This window comes from Chamaea fasciata, unplaced genomic scaffold (genome assembly GCF_029207755.1).
Source record: "Chamaea fasciata isolate MVZ Bird 193981 ecotype frontalis unplaced genomic scaffold, bChaFas1.0.hap1 SCAF_228, whole genome shotgun sequence".
Lineage (NCBI taxonomy): Eukaryota > Metazoa > Chordata > Aves > Passeriformes > Sylviidae > Chamaea > Chamaea fasciata.
Window position 1 is genome coordinate 77,398 of NW_027094313.1, and position 16,797 is coordinate 94,194.

Below are 16,797 nucleotides of genomic sequence, written 5' to 3' on the forward strand. Positions count from 1 at the left end.
ACAGGTCAGAGCTTCTGGTGTGTTCCTGCACTAGGGCTGCTGCCTGCACCTGCTCTCAGGGGAAGTGTGCTGGTAGCAGTGCTGTGAGGGCCGCTACACCTGTACTCTGACTTGTATCCTAGCCTGTTCCCCTGGTTTTCACCGTGTGTCCTCTAGTCCTTGAGTCCTTTACCTCAGCCTCTGTGTGTGTGGCTACACCTCCCCCCTTCTAAACCCAACTTCTTTAGAGCCCTACACCTCGCAGCCAGGCCTTCTGGCATTGTCCTGCATAAGGGCTCCTGCCTGTACCCGCACTCAGGGAAACGGGCATGTCTTTAGGGCTACTCCTTCGGGTTTGGGTCGGGCTGGTACACCTGTACTCTCAATTGGCACATCTTGGACATCCCTATCTCCAAACCTGACTCAAAAACCCCTCCTGACAAGTCCTGACCCAGCACTCCACTTTCATCCCCTCTGTGGCTCTGAACCCTCCACTTATCTCTTGGACGTCTGGGGATGAGAATCCATGTCGGGTGCCACAGAAGGCCGCCTCGCCCTCTGGGAATTTCCTGCTGTCACCGGGCTGCTGTCTCTTATTCGGCTACAAGAAATAAAACAAACATCGATGTATGATCTCAGCAGATCTGTTGGCCAATCGGTCAGGGCGTAAGACAAGTGGACCACCTCAAACACACAAACAATAACATAAGCTGAAGAGTTACACCGGAAACACCACTACACTTAACTGCATAAATACATAAATTTTCAAACAGACAACCCCAAAAAAATTCCAGCAAAAAAAGCCAACTCTTATCACCCCCAGTCAAACTACTGAATATAATAAAAACAACCCCACGTCCAATCCCCTCAATAATACTCCAGAACATATACCCAGAGCGCCCCCAAAGTTAAAGACCTCCCACTAGCCAAATAAAAAGGAAAAAGCCCATGTCTTGCAACCTATATTAATTCATTAACTTAAAGCTTTAAAAATAAACATTAAAGTTTAAACCTTTAGATAACACTAGCACACCATAGACGCCAATCCCATCACTACATGCCAAACCAAAACTTATTTCAACCTTTTGTGCTGCTGCTGCTCGGCACAAAGGTTTGTCCCTCAGCACCTCCTGAAGTAATGTTCCACGCCCAAGGCCTCCCCCAGCCCCTGTGAGATGAACTCACCATCCTTCCATGAGCCTCACCTGGGAGCCCAGCATAAACCCCTCTCCTCCCGCAGCTCCGTGCCAAACTGAGCTCGGGCTCCCCTCTTAAAGCAGTGCTGGCAGGACCCGCCCCCTCGTTATCCTTTACAGCTTACACCTGTCCCCTCATCAGTGTGACAGCTCTCACCTGGGGCTGCTCTGTCCCCTCATCAGTGTGACAGCTCTCACCTGGGGCTGCTCTGTCCCCTCAATCAGCCTGTGACAGCTCTCACCTGCAGCTGCTGCCAGTCCCTGCCGCTCATTTCCTGGACATTGCACTGTGTGCACTGACACGCTGGGGCACCGGGCTTTCCTTGCTGTGAATAAGGATCCCTCTTCTCCTGCACGTGCCCAAGGCTGAAACTGGGATTCCACCTCCTAAATTCCGTTTGTGTGAGGTTCACAATTCCTAAGGAAATTTCCCAGCAATCGTTACCCTTCATTTACATTTTCTCCTTTGGAATCATTATTACCTTGTCTTTCTGTGCAAGGGTTTCCAAACGTTCATTGGGAGTTCAGTAGCCGGGTTGGCTTGTTTATAACATAGCTGACAATCCCAGGCTCAATCCAAACACCCAGAGATACAGGGAAATATGGAGACAGTTTATAAATACTGCCCACCTCTGACCCTGAATTCTTCATCGCACATCCTTGGAGCAGATTTACTCCATCCTTTCTTCCCAGCAGCACCTCTCCAGCACAAATCTCACTTCTCACACCTGTTTCTTCCCACAAACCAAACAGAAATCTACTACAGGGCGAGGCGGGGAGGGGCAAGGCCGGTCTCGGCGCAGAGCCCCCGGGCCCTCAGGGCGGGCCGGGGGGACCGGAGCAGAGCCCGGGCCGGGTTGGAGCCGGAGCCGGTCTGAGGGCGGAGGCCCCGGGCCCTCAGCGCGGGCCGGGGGGCGGGGGCGGTTCCCGGGGCCCGCTGTCCAATCAGCACTGCCGATGCCTCAGCGAGCCCGCCAATCGCGGGGATTCAAAAGGGTGGCGGAAGTAGCTGCTGCTCTATGGGCTCGGTGAGGAACGCCCCGGTGGGGTCCCGGCGCCGTGCACTTGGGACCCGCCCCGCGCCCCTGAAGCCGCGCCCCCGGTACTGCCCGGCCCCGGCTGCCTCCGGGCCCCGCCTCACAGAGCCCCGGCTCCGCCCCGGCCCCGCCCCGAGCCCGCCCCGGCTCTGCCCCTGCTCCGCCCCGAGCCCACCCCGAGCCCGCCCCGGCTCCGCCCCGAGCCCGCCCCGGCTCCGCCCAGAGCCCGCCCCGGATCCGCCCCGAGCCCGCCTCGGCTCCGCCCCGAGCCCGCCCCGGATCCGCCCCGGATCCGCCCCGAGCCCGCCCCGGATCCGCCCCGAGCCCGCCCCGAGCCCGCCCCGGATCCGCCCCGAGCCCGCCCCGGCTCCGCCCCGAGCCCGCCCCGGCTCCGCCCCGAGCACGCCCCGGCTTGGGGGCGGGACCATCGCCCGCGACCCCGCCCCGCCCCTCGCAGCTGAGCCGAGCCGAGCCGAGCCGAGGTTGCTCGCGGCCCTGCGCGGAGCCAGGCGGGGCCGGGAATGGGAGCGGGCGTTCTGGTTCGGGTCCTGTCAGTGTCGGCTGCGGCTCCCGAGAGGTGCGGCCCCCCCCCGGCGGGCGGGTTGTGGGTCTCGGGGCCTGAGGCCCAAGCTGGCGTTGCGGTCGGGATCGGGATCGGGACCGGGATCGCTGCGGGCGGCAGGAGCCGCTCCTGCTCCGCCTGCAGCCGGAGCTGCGCTGGGGTCCTGCCGGGGCTCTGGGCACGGGAGGACGGCGGCGGCGATTTCCTCTGATAACCTCTGATATCGACCCCCCCACAGCATCATTGATCCCCACCCGAGTGTCACTGACCCCCCCAATGTCATTGATGCCCCCCCAATATTCCATTGATCTTCCCTTAGCGTCACTGACCCCCCCCAATATTCCACTGATCTCCCCACTTGATCCCGCCCTTTTTCTCCCCTCACGTTTCCCGCCCTTTTTCTCCCCTCACGTTTCCCGCCCTTTTTCTCCCCTCACGTTTGCCGCACTTTTTCGTGGGGAACGACCCCTGAGGGGTCCTGTGGAAGGATTCTGGAGGTCCGAGGGGTGAATTTGGGGTTTGGAGGGAGGTTTTGGGGGGTCCCAGGGATGGATTTGGGGGTTTTTGGGGGTCCAAGGGATGGATTTGGGGGTCCCGGTGTGGATCTGGGGTCCTGGGGAGGTTTTGGGGGGTCCCAGGGGTGGATTTGGGTTTCATGGGGAGGGGTTTGGGGGTTTTTTGGGGCCTCAGGGGTGAATTTGGGGTCCGGGGAGAGGTTTGGGGGGTTTTTCGGGGTCCCAGGGGTGAATTTGGGGTCTGGGGAGGGGTTTTTGGGGGTCCCTCACCTGCAGGGCGTCGCGGGGGTGGCAGGGGAGGGGGCAGCAGGGGGGGCCCAGCGCCCACCCCCCCTTGGGCTTCAGGAGGGCGTCGATGAGACCAAAACAGCTCGGGGGGGGGGTCAAAAACGGGGGGGGTCACGGGCTGGAACCCCCCAGTGCCCCCCAAACCACCCCCAGGGCCCCCCCGACCTCCAGGAGCCCGCAAAACCCTCCTCAGGTTCCTTTGATGCCTCAAATGGGCTGCCCAAACCTCCCGAAGATCCCCGAAAAACACCCAAAGCAGCCCCCAGGACTCCCCCCAGACCCCCCAAAACCCCCCAAACCCCTCCAGGACAACTCGGGACCCCCAGGACCCCCCAAAATCCGCCCCCCCCCTCCCCCTGAGGCCTCGTTTGACCCGCTCCACGTTGCGGACAGGCACCAGCTGATCAAGCCACAAGCACCAGCACCTGCGGGACTGGGATGGACTGGGAGCACTGGGAGGGTGATCAGAGAGAACTGGGATGGACGGGGAGTGGACTGGGAGGAACTGGCAGGCGTGTGGGGGTCGATGGTGGGCACACGGTGCCTTACTGGTCTATACTGGGATGGGTCCAATGGCCCCAGGGGAGGGGGTGTGGCCACACTGGTCCAGACTGGGAGGGGTGTCACCATGGCGCCGGAGGCGGAGTCGAGGATACGAGCGAGACAGGGACACCTAGGGGACAGCCAGGGCACCCCCAGGGACACCTAGGGGACACCTAGGGGACAGCCATGGCACCCCCCAGGGACACCAAGGGGACAGCCAGAGCACCCCAAGGACAGCCAGGGCACCCCCAGGGACACCTAGGGGACAGCCAGGGCACCCCCAGGGACACCTAGGGGACAGCCAGGGCACCCCAGGGACACCCAGGGCACCCCCAGGGACAGCTAGGGGACAGCCTGGGCACCCTAGGGACACCTAGGGGAAAGCCAGGGCACCCCCAGGGACACCAAGGGGATAGCCAGGGCACATCCAGGGACACCTAGGGCACAGCCAGGGCACCCCAGGGAATGTCAGGGCACCCCCAGGGACACCTAGGGGACAGCCAGGGCACCCCAGGGACAGCCAGGGCACCCCCAGGGACACCTAGGGGACAGCCAGGGCACCCCAGGGAATGCCAGGGCACCCCCAGGGACACCAAGGGGACACCCAGGGCACCTCCAGGGACACCTAGGGGACAGCCAGGGCACCACCAGGGACACATAGGGGACAGCCAGGGCACCCCAGGGACAGCCAGAGCACCCCAGGGACACATAGGGGACAGCCAGGGTACCCCCAGGAACACCTAGGGGACAGCCACGGCACCCCAGGGACACCTAGGGGACAGCCAGGGCACCCCATGGACAGCCAGTGCACCCCAGGGACACATAGGGGACAGCCAGGGTACCCCCAGGGGCACCTAGGGGACAGCCTGGGCACCCCCAGGGACAGCCGGGGCGCCCCTAGGGCACCCCAGGGACACCCAGGGCACCCCCAGGGACACGTAGGGGACAGCCAGGGCACACCAGGGACACCCAGGGCACCCCCAGGGACACCTAGGGGACAGCTAGGGCACCCCAGGGACAGCCAGGGCCCCCCCAGGGACAGCCAGGGCCCCCCCAGGGACACCAAGGGGACAGCCAGGGCACCTCCAGGGACACCTATGGGACAGCCAGGGCACCCCCAGGGACAGCCAGGGTACCCCCAGGGACCCCTAGGGGACAGCCTGGGCACCCCCAGGGACAGCCGGGGCACCCCCAGGGACAGCTAGGGGACAGCCAGGGCATCCCCAGGGACACCCAGGGCCCCCCCAGGGACAGACAAGGCACCCCTAGGGACACCTATGGGACAGCCAGGGACCCCCAGGGACAGCCAGGGCACCCCCAGGGACACCTAGGGGACAGCCAGGGCACCCCAGGGACGCCTTGGGGACAGCAAGGCAACCCAAGGACACCTAGGGGACAGCCAGGGCACCCCAGGGACACTCAGGGCACCCCAGGGACACCTAGGGGACATCAAGGGCACCCCAGAGGCAGCCACGGCACCCCACAGATAGCCAGGGAACCCCCAGGGACACCTAAGGGACAGCCAGGGCACCTCCAGGGACACCTAAGGAACAGCCAGGGCACCCCCAGGGACACCTATGGGACAGCCAGGGCAGCCCTGGGACACCTAGGGGACAGCCAGGGCACCCCCAGGGACACCTATAGGAAAGCCTGGGCACCCCAGGGACAGCCAGGGCACCCCAGGGACACCTAGGGGACAGCCAGGGCCCCCCAGGGACACCTAGAAGACAGCCAGGGCACCACAGGAACAGCCAGGGCACCCCCGGGGACACCCAGGGGACCCCAGGGACACCTAGGGGACAGCCAGGGCACCCAGAGGGACACCCAGGGCACCCCCAGGGACACCTAGGGGACAGCCAGGGCACTCCCAGGGACACCTAGGGGACAGGCAGGGCACCCTTGGGACAGCCAGGGCTCCCCCAGGGACAACTAGGGGACAGCCAGGGACCCCCAGGGACACCTAGGTGACAGCCAGGGCACTCCCAGGGACACCTAGGGGACAGGCAGGGCACCCTTGGGTCAGCCAGGGCTCCCCCAGGGACAACTAGGGGACAGCCAGGGCACCCACAGGGACACTCAGGGCACTCCAGGGACACCTAGGGGACAGCCAGAGCACCCCAAGGACAGCCAGGGCACCCCCAGGGACACCTCGGGGACAGGCAGGGCACCCCCAGGGACACCTAGGGGACAGCAAGGCACCCCAGGGACACCCTGGGCACCCCCAGCGACACATAAGGGACAGCCAGTGCACCCCAGGGACACCAAGGGGACAGCCAGGGCACGCCCAGGGACACCTAGGGGACAGCTAGGGCACCCCAGGGACAGCCAGGGCCCCCCCAGGGATAGCCAGGGCATCCCCGGGGACACCTAGGGGACAGCCAGGGCACCCCAGGGACACCCAGGGCACCCCCAGGGACACCAAGGGGACAGCCAGGGCACCTCCTGGGACACGTATGGGACAGCCAGGGCACCCCCAGGGACACCAAGGGGACAGCCAGGGCACCTCCAGGGACACCTAGGGGACAGGCAGGTCACCCCCAGGGACACCTAGGGGACAGCCAGGGCACCCCAGGGACAGCCAGGGTACCCCCAGGGACCCCTAGGGGACAGCCAGGGTACCCCCAGGGACAGCCGGGGCACCCCTAGAGCACCTCAGGGACACCCAGGGCACCCCCAGGGACACCTAGGGGACAGCTAGGGCACACCAGGGACAGCCAGGGCACCCCCAGGGACACTTAGGGGACAGCCAGGGCCCGTCCCAGGGACACCAGGGTACACCCAGGGCCCCCCCAGGGACAGATAAGGCACCCCTAGGGACACCTATGGGACAGCCAGGGACCCCCAGGGACAGCCAGGGCACCCCCAGGGACACCTAGGGGACAGCCAGGGCACCCCAGGGACGCCTTGGGGACAGCAAGGCACCCCAAGGACACCTACGGGACAGCCAGGGCACCCCAGGGAAAGCCAGGGCACCCCAGGGACACCTAGGGGACAGCCAGGGACCCCCAGGGACAGCCAGGGCACCCCCAGGGACTCCAGGGCATCCCCAGGGACACCTAGGGGACAGGCAGGGCACCCCCAGGTACAGCCAGGGGACAGCCAGGGCCGCCCCAGAGGTTGAAGGGGCCCCCCCCGCTCCAAACCCAGCACGGATGCCTGCGTTGCGGCCCCCCAAAAACCCATGGCCGCCCCTCGAGCTGATATCGACCCCCCCACAGCATCATTGATCCCCACCCGAGTGTCACTGACCCCCCCAATGTCATTGATGCCCCCCCAATATTCCATTGATCCTTCCTCAGCGTCGCTGATCCCCCCCAAAATTCCATTGATCCCCTCCACTTGATCCCGCCCTTTTTCTCCCCTCACGTTTCCCGCCCTTTTTCTCCCCTCACGTTTCCCGCACTTTTTCGTGGGGAACGACCCCTGAGGGGTCCTGTGGAAGGATTCTGGAGGTCCGAGGGGTGAATTTGGGGTTTGAAGGGAGGTTTTGGGGGGTCCCAGGGATGGATTTGGGGGTTTTTGGGGGTCCAAGGGATGGATTTGGGGGTCCCGGGGTGGATCTGGGGTCCTGGGGAGGTTTTGGGGGGTCCCAGGGGTGGATTTGGGGTTCATGGGGAGGGGTTTGGGGGTTTTTTGGGGCTTCAGGGGTGAATTTGGGGTCCGGGGAGAGGTTTTGGGGGTTTTTTGGGGTCCCAGGGGTGAATTTGGGGTCTGGGGAGGGGTTTTTGGGGGTCCCTCACCTGCAGGGCGTCGCGGGGGTGGCAGGGGGAGGGGGCAGCGGGGGGGGCCCAGCGCCCACCCCCCCTTGGGCTTCAGGAGGGCGTCGATGAGACCGAAACAGCTCGGGGGGGTTGGGGGGTCAAAAACGGGGGGGGGTCACGGGCTGGAACCCCCCAGTGCCCCCCAAACCACCCCCAGGGCCCCCCCGACCTCCAGGAGCCCGCAAAACCCTCCTCAGGTTCCTTTGATGCCTCAAATGGGCCGCCCAAACCTCCCGAAGATCCCCGAAAAACACCCACAGCAGCCCCTTGAGACTCCCCGCAGACCCCCCAAACCCCTCCAGGACAACTCGGGACCCCCAGGACCCCCCAAAATCCGCCCCCCCCTCCCCCTGAGGCCTCATTTGACCCGCTCCACGTTGCGGACAGGCACCAGCTGATCAAGCCACAAGCACCAGCACCTGCGGGACTGGGATGGACTGGGAGCACTGGGAGGGTGATCAGAGAGAACTGGGATGGACGGGGAGTGGACTGGGACGAACTGGCAGGCGTGTGGGGGTCCATGGTGGGCACACGGTGCCTTACTGGTCTGTACTGGAATGGGTCTAATGGCCCCAGGGGAGGGGGTGTGGCCACACTGGTCCAGACTGGGAGGGGTGTCACCATGGCGCCGGAGGCGGAGTCGAGGATACGAGCGAGGCAGGGACACCTAGGGGACAGCCAGGGCACCCCCAGGGACACCTAAAGGACAGCCAGGGCACCCCAGGGACACCTAGGGGACAGCCAGGGCACCCACAGGGACACTCAGGGCACCCCAGGGACACCTAGGGGACATCAAGGGCACCCCAGAGGCAGCCACGGCACCCCACAGATAGCCAGGGAACCCCCAGGGACACCTAAGGGACAGCCAGGGCACCCCCAGGGACACCTAAGGAACAGCCAGGGCACCCCCAGGGACACCTATGGGACAGCCAGGGCAGCCCTGGGACACCTACGGGACAGCCAGGGCACCCCCAGGGCACCCCAGGGACACCCAGGGCACCCCCAGGGACACCGAGGGGACAGCCAGGGCCCCCCAGGGACACCTAGAAGACAGCCAGGGCACCACAGGAACAGCCAGGGCACCCCCGGGGACACCCAGGGGACCCCAGGGACACCTAGGGGACACACAGGGCACCCAGAGGGACACACAGGGCACCACCAGGGACACCTAGGGGACGGCCAGGACACTCCCAGGGACACCTAGGGGACAGCTAGGGCACCCCAGGGACAGCCAGGGCCCCCCCAGGGACACCAAGGGGACAGCCAGGGCACCTCCAGGGACACCTATGGGACAGCCAGGGGACCCCCAGGGACAGCCAGGGTACCCCCAGGGACCCCTAGGGGACAGCCTGGGCACAGCCGGGGCACCCCCAGGGACAGCTAGGGGACAGCCAGGGCATCCCCAGGGACACCCAGGGCACCCCCCAGGGACAGCTAGGGGACAGCCAGGGCATCCCCAGGGACACCAGAGCACCCACAGGGACACTTAGGGGACAGCCAGGGCACCCCCAGGGACACCTAGGGGACAGCCAGGGCACCCCAGGGACGCCTTGGGGACAGCAAGGCAACCCAAGGACACCTAGGGGACAGCCAGGGCACCCCAGGGACACTCAGGGCACCCCAGGGACACCTAGGGGACATCAAGGGCACCCCAGAGGAAGCCACGGCACCCCACAGATAGCCAGGGAACCCCCAGGGACACCTAAGGGACAGCCAGGGCACCCCCAGGGACACCTAAGGAACAGCCAGGGCACCCCCATGGACACCTATGGGACAGCCAGGGCAGCCCTGGGACACCTAGGGGACAGCCAGGGCACCCCCAGGGACACCTATAGGAAAGCCTGGGCACCCCAGGGACAGCCAGGGAACCCCAGGGACACCTAGGGGACAGCCAGGGCACCCACAGGGACACTCAGGGCACCCCAGGGACACCTAGGGGACATCAAGGGCACCCCAGAGGCAGCCACGGCACCCCACAGATAGCCAGGGAACCCCCAGGGACACCTAAGGGACAGCCAGGGCACCCCCAGGGACACCTAAGGAACAGCCAGGGCACTCCCAGGGACACCTAGGGGACAGGCAGGGCACCCTTGGGACAGCCAGGGCTCCCCCAGGGACAACTAGGGGACAGCCAGGGACCCCCAGGGACACCTAGGTGACAGCCAGGGCACTCCCAGGGACACCTAGGGGACAGGCAGGGCACCCTTGGGTCAGCCAGGGCTCCCCCAGGGACAACTAGGGGACAGCCAGAGCACCCCCAGGGACACCTCGGGGAAAGGCAGGGCACCCCCAGGGACACCTAGGGGACAGCAAGGCACCCCAGGGACACCCTGGGCACCCCCAGGGACACATAAGGGACAGCCAGTGCACCCCAGGGACACCAAGGGGACAGCCAGGGCACCCCCAGGGACACCTAGGGGACAGCTAGGGCACCCCAGGGACAGCCAGGGCCCCCCCAGGGATAGCCAGGGCATCCCCGGGGACACCTAGGGGACAGCCAGGGCACCCCAGGGACACCCAGGGCACCCCCAGGGACACCAAGGGGACAGCCAGGGCACCTCCTGGGACACGTATGGGACAGCCAGGGCACCCCCAGGGACACCAAGGGGACAGCCAGGGCACCTCCTGGGACACGTATGGGACAGCCAGGGCACCTCCAGGGACACCTAGGGGACAGGCAGGTCACCCCCAGGGACACCTAGGGGACAGCCAGGGCACCCCAGGGACAGCCAGGGTACACCCAGGGCCCCCCCAGGGACAGACAAGGCACCCCTAGGGACACCTATGGGACAGCCAGGGACCCCCAGGGACAGCCAGGGCACCCCCAGGGACACCTAGGGGACAGCCAGGGCACCCCAGGGACGCCTTGGGGACAGCAAGGCACCCCAAGGACACCTAGGGGACAGCCAGGGCACCCCAGGGAAAGCCAGGGCACCCCAGGGACACCTAGGGGACAGGCAGGGACCCCCAGGTACAGCCAGGGGACAGCCAGGGCCCCCCCAGAGGTTGAAGGGGCCCCCCCGCTCCAAACCCAGCACGGATGCCTGCGTTGCGGCCCCCCAAAAACCCATGGCCGCCCCTCGAGCTGATATCGACCCCCCCACAGCATCATTGATCCCCACCCGAGTGTCACTGACCCCCCCAATGTCATTGATGCCCCCCCAATATTCCATTGATCCTTCCTCAGCGTCGCTGACCCCCCCCAAAATTCCATTGATCCCGCCCTTTTTCTCCCCTCACGTTTCCCGCCCTTTTTCTCCCCTCACGTTTCCCGCACTTTTTCGTGGGGAACGACCCCTGAGGGGTCCTGTGGAAGGATTCTGGAGGTCCGAGGGGTGAATTTGGGGTTTGAAGGGAGGTTTTGGGGGGTCCCAGGGATGGATTTGGGGGTTTTTGGGGGTCCAAGGGATGGATTTGGGGGTCCCGGGGTGGATCTGGGGTCCTGGGGAGGTTTTGGGGGGTCCCAGGGGTGGATTTGGGGTTCATGGGGAGGGGTTTGGGGGTTTTTTGGGGCTTCAGGGGTGAATTTGGGGTCCGGGGAGAGGTTTTGGGGGTTTTTTGGGGTCCCAGGGGTGAATTTGGGGTCTGGGGAGGGGTTTTTGGGGGTCCCTCACCTGCAGGGCGTCGCGGGGGTGGCAGGGGGAGGGGGCAGCGGGGGGGGCCCAGCGCCCACCCCCCCTTGGGCTTCAGGAGGGCGTCGATGAGACCGAAACAGCTCGGGGGGGTTGGGGGGTCAAAAACGGGGGGGGGTCACGGGCTGGAACCCCCCAGTGCCCCCCAAACCACCCCCAGGGCCCCCCCGACCTCCAGGAGCCCGCAAAACCCTCCTCAGGTTCCTTTGATGCCTCAAATGGGCCGCCCAAACCTCCCGAAGATCCCCGAAAAACACCCAAAGCAGCCCCTTGAGACTCCCCGCAGACCCCCCAAACCCCTCCAGGACAACTCGGGACCCCCAGGACCCCCCAAAATCCGCCCCCCCCTCCCCCTGAGGCCTCATTTGACCCGCTCCACGTTGCGGACAGGCACCAGCTGATCAAGCCACAAGCACCAGCACCTGCGGGACTGGGATGGACTGGGAGCACTGGGAGGGTGATCAGAGAGAACTGGGATGGACGGGGAGTGGACTGGGACGAACTGGCAGGCGTGTGGGGGTCCATGGTGGGCACACGGTGCCTTACTGGTCTGTACTGGAATGGGTCTAATGGCCCCAGGGGAGGGGGTGTGGCCACACTGGTCCAGACTGGGAGGGGTGTCACCATGGCGCCGGAGGCGGAGTCGAGGATACGAGCGAGGCAGGGACACCTAGGGGACAGCCAGGGCACCCCCAGGGACACCTAAAGGACAGCCAGGGCACCCCAGGGACACCTAGGGGACAGCCAGGGCACCCACAGGGACACTCAGGGCACCCCAGGGACACCTAGGGGACATCAAGGGCACCCCAGAGGCAGCCACGGCACCCCACAGATAGCCAGGGAACCCCCAGGGACACCTAAGGGACAGCCAGGGCACCCCCAGGGACACCTAAGGAACAGCCAGGGCACCCCAAGGGACACCTATGGGACAGCCAGGGCAGCCCTGGGACACCTACGGGACAGCCAGGGCACCCCCAGGGCACCCCAGGGACACCCAGGGCACCCCCAGGGACACCGAGGGGACAGCCAGGGCCCCCCAGGGACACCTAGAAGACAGCCAGGGCACCACAGGAACAGCCAGGGCACCCCCGGGGACACCCAGGGGACCCCAGGGACACCTAGGGGACACACAGGGCACCCAGAGGGACACACAGGGCACCACCAGGGACACCTAGGGGACGGCCAGGACACTCCCAGGGACACCTAGGGGACAGCTAGGGCACCCCAGGGACAGCCAGGGCCCCCCCAGGGACACCAAGGGGACAGCCAGGGCACCTCCAGGGACACCTATGGGACAGCCAGGGGACCCCCAGGGACAGCCAGGGTACCCCCAGGGACCCCTAGGGGACAGCCTGGGCACAGCCGGGGCACCCCCAGGGACAGCTAGGGGACAGCCAGGGCATCCCCAGGGACACCCAGGGCACCCCCCAGGGACAGCTAGGGGACAGCCAGGGCATCCCCAGGGACACCAGAGCACCCACAGGGACACTTAGGGGACAGCCAGGGCACCCCCAGGGACACCTAGGGGACAGCCAGGGCACCCCAGGGACGCCTTGGGGACAGCAAGGCAACCCAAGGACACCTAGGGGACAGCCAGGGCACCCCAGGGACACTCAGGGCACCCCAGGGACACCTAGGGGACATCAAGGGCACCCCAGAGGAAGCCACGGCACCCCACAGATAGCCAGGGAACCCCCAGGGACACCTAAGGGACAGCCAGGGCACCCCCCAGGGACACCTAAGGAACAGCCAGGGCACCCCCATGGACACCTATGGGACAGCCAGGGCAGCCCTGGGACACCTAGGGGACAGCCAGGGCACCCCCAGGGACACCTATAGGAAAGCCTGGGCACCCCAGGGACAGCCAGGGAACCCCAGGGACACCTAGGGGACAGCCAGGCACCCACAGGGACACTCAGGGCACCCCAGGGACACCTAGGGGACATCAAGGGCACCCCAGAGGCAGCCACGGCACCCCACAGATAGCCAGGGAACCCCCAGGGACACCTAAGGGACAGCCAGGGCACCCCCAGGGACACCTAAGGAACAGCCAGGGCACTCCCAGGGACACCTAGGGGACAGGCAGGGCACCCTTGGGACAGCCAGGGCTCCCCCAGGGACAACTAGGGGACAGCCAGGGACCCCCAGGGACACCTAGGTGACAGCCAGGGCACTCCCAGGGACACCTAGGGGACAGGCAGGGCACCCTTGGGTCAGCCAGGGCTCCCCCCAGGGACAACTAGGGGACAGCCAGAGCACCCCCAGGGACACCTCGGGAAAGGCAGGGCACCCCCAGGGACACCTAGGGGACAGCAAGGCACCCCAGGGACACCCTGGGCACCCCCAGGGACACATAAGGGACAGCCAGTGCACCCAGGGACACCAAGGGGACAGCCAGGGCACCCCCAGGGACACCTAGGGGACAGCTAGGGCACCCCAGGGACAGCCAGGGCCCCCCCAGGGATAGCCAGGGCATCCCCGGGGACACCTAGGGGACAGCCAGGGCACCCCAGGGACACCCAGGGCACCCCCCAGGGACACCAAGGGGACAGCCAGGGCACCTCCTGGGACACGTATGGGACAGCCAGGGCACCCCCAGGGACACCAAGGGGACAGCCAGGGCACCTCCTGGGACACGTATGGGACAGCCAGGGCACCTCCAGGGACACCTAGGGGACAGGCAGGTCACCCCCAGGGACACCTAGGGGACAGCCAGGGCACCCCCAGGGACAGCCAGGGTACACCCAGGGCCCCCCCAGGGACAGACAAGGCACCCCTAGGGACACCTATGGGACAGCCAGGGACCCCCAGGGACAGCCAGGGCACCCCCAGGGACACCTAGGGGACAGCCAGGGCACCCCAGGGACGCCTTGGGGACAGCAAGGCACCCCAAGGACACCTAGGGGACAGCCAGGGCACCCCAGGGAAAGCCAGGGGCACCCCAGGGACACCTAGGGGACAGGCAGGGACCCCCAGGTACAGCCAGGGGACAGCCAGGGCCCCCCCCAGAGGTTGAAGGGGCCCCCCCCGCTCCAAACCCAGCACGGATGCCTGCGTTGCGGCCCCCCCAAAAACCCATGGCCGCCCCTCGAGCTGATATCGACCCCCCCACAGCATCATTGATCCCCACCCGAGTGTCACTGACCCCCCCAATGTCATTGATGCCCCCCCCAATATTCCATTGATCCTTCCTCAGCGTCGCTGACCCCCCCCCAAAATTCCATTGATCCCGCCCTTTTTCTCCCCTCACGTTTCCGCCCTTTTTCTCCCCTCACGTTTCCCGCACTTTTTCGTGGGGAACGACCCCTGAGGGGTCCTGTGGAAGGATTCTGGAGGTCCGAGGGTGAATTTGGGGTTTGAAGGGAGGTTTTGGGGGGTCCCAGGGATGGATTTGGGGGTTTTTGGGGGTCCAAGGGATGGATTTGGGGGTCCCGGGGTGGATCTGGGGTCCTGGGGAGGTTTTGGGGGGTCCCAGGGGTGGATTTGGGGTTCATGGGGAGGGGTTGGGGGGTTTTTTGGGGCTTCAGGGGTGAATTTGGGGTCCGGGGAGAGGTTTTGGGGGTTTTTTGGGGTCCCAGGGGTGAATTTGGGGTCCGGGGAGGGGTTTTTGGGGGTCCCTCACCTGCAGGGCGTCGCGGGGGTGGCAGGGGGAGGGGGCAGCGGGGGGGGCCCAGCGCCCACCCCCCCTTGGGCTTCAGGAGGGCGTCGATGAGACCGAAACAGCTCGGGGGGGTTGGGGGGTCAAAAACGGGGGGGGGTCACGGGCTGGAACCCCCCAGTGCCCCCCAAACCACCCCCAGGGCCCCCCCGACCTCCAGGAGCCCGCAAAACCCTCCTCAGGTTCCTTTGATGCCTCAAATGGGCCGCCCAAACCTCCCGAAGATCCCCGAAAAACACCCACAGCAGCCCCTTGAGACTCCCCGCAGACCCCCCAAACCCCTCCAGGACAACTCGGGACCCCCAGGACCCCCCAAAATCCGCCCCCCCCTCCCCCTGAGGCCTCATTTGACCCGCTCCACGTTGCGGACAGGCACCAGCTGATCAAGCCACAAGCACCAGCACCTGCGGGACTGGGATGGACTGGGAGCACTGGGAGGGTGATCAGAGAGAACTGGGATGGACGGGGAGTGGACTGGGACGAACTGGCAGGCGTGTGGGGGTCCATGGTGGGCACACGGTGCCTTACTGGTCTGTACTGGAATGGGTCTAATGGCCCCAGGGGAGGGGGTGTGGCCACACTGGTCCAGACTGGGAGGGGTGTCACCATGGCGCCGGAGGCGAAGTCGAGGATACGAGCGAGGCAGGGACACCTAGGGGACAGCCAGGGCACCCCCAGGGACACCTAAAGGACAGCCAGGGCACCCCAGGGACACCTAGGGGACAGCCAGGGCACCCACAGGGACACTCAGGGCACCCCAGGGACACCTAGGGGACATCAAGGGCACCCCAGAGGCAGCCACGGCACCCCACAGATAGCCAGGGAACCCCCAGGGACACCTAAGGGACAGCCAGGGCACCCCCAGGGACACCTAAGGAACAGCCAGGGCACCCCCAGGGACACCTATGGGACAGCCAGGGCAGCCCTGGGACACCTACGGGACAGCCAGGGCACCCCCAGGGCACCCCAGGGACACCCAGGGCACCCCCAGGGACACCGAGGGGACAGCCAGGGCCCCCCAGGGACACCTAGAAGACAGCCAGGGCACCACAGGAACAGCCAGGGCACCCCCGGGGACACCCAGGGGACCCCAGGGACACCTAGGGGACAGCCAGGGCACCCAGAGGGACACACAGGGCACCACCAGGGACACCTAGGGGACGGCCAGGGCACTCCCAGGGACACCTAGGGGACAGCTAGGGCACCCCAGGGACAGCCAGGGCCCCCCCAGGGACACCAAGGGGACAGCCAGGGCACCTCCAGGGACACCTATGGGACAGCCAGGGCACCCCCAGGGACAGCCAGGGTACCCCCAGGGACCCCTAGGGGACAGCCTGGGCACAGCCGGGGCACCCCCAGGGACAGCTAGGGGACAGCCAGGGCATCCCCAGGGACACCCAGGGCACCCCCCAGGGACAGCTAGGGGACAGCCAGGGCATCCCCAGGGACACCAGAGCACCCACAGGGACACTTAGGGGACAGCCAGGGCACCCCCAGGGACACCTAGGGGACAGCCAGGGCACCCCAGGGACGCCTTGGGGACAGCAAGGCAACCCAAGGACACCTAGGGGACAGCCAGGGCACCCCAGGGACACTCAGGGCACCCCAGGGACACCTAGGGGACAT

The 16,797-nt window shown here is 66.2% G+C and overlaps 1 long non-coding RNA gene across 1 annotated transcript; it reads right to left on the reverse strand.

Annotated features, from left to right (window-relative positions):
• Positions 1-442: 442 nt before the first annotated feature.
• LOC136304950 (uncharacterized) lies at positions 443-2,026 on the reverse strand. Its single transcript, XR_010724902.1, has 3 exons — positions 1,806-2,026; positions 1,418-1,593; positions 443-580 (listed from the first exon to the last, which is right to left on the reverse strand). It is a non-coding gene; the product is annotated as an uncharacterized lncRNA (long non-coding RNA).
• Positions 2,027-16,797: the final 14,771 nt, after the last annotated feature.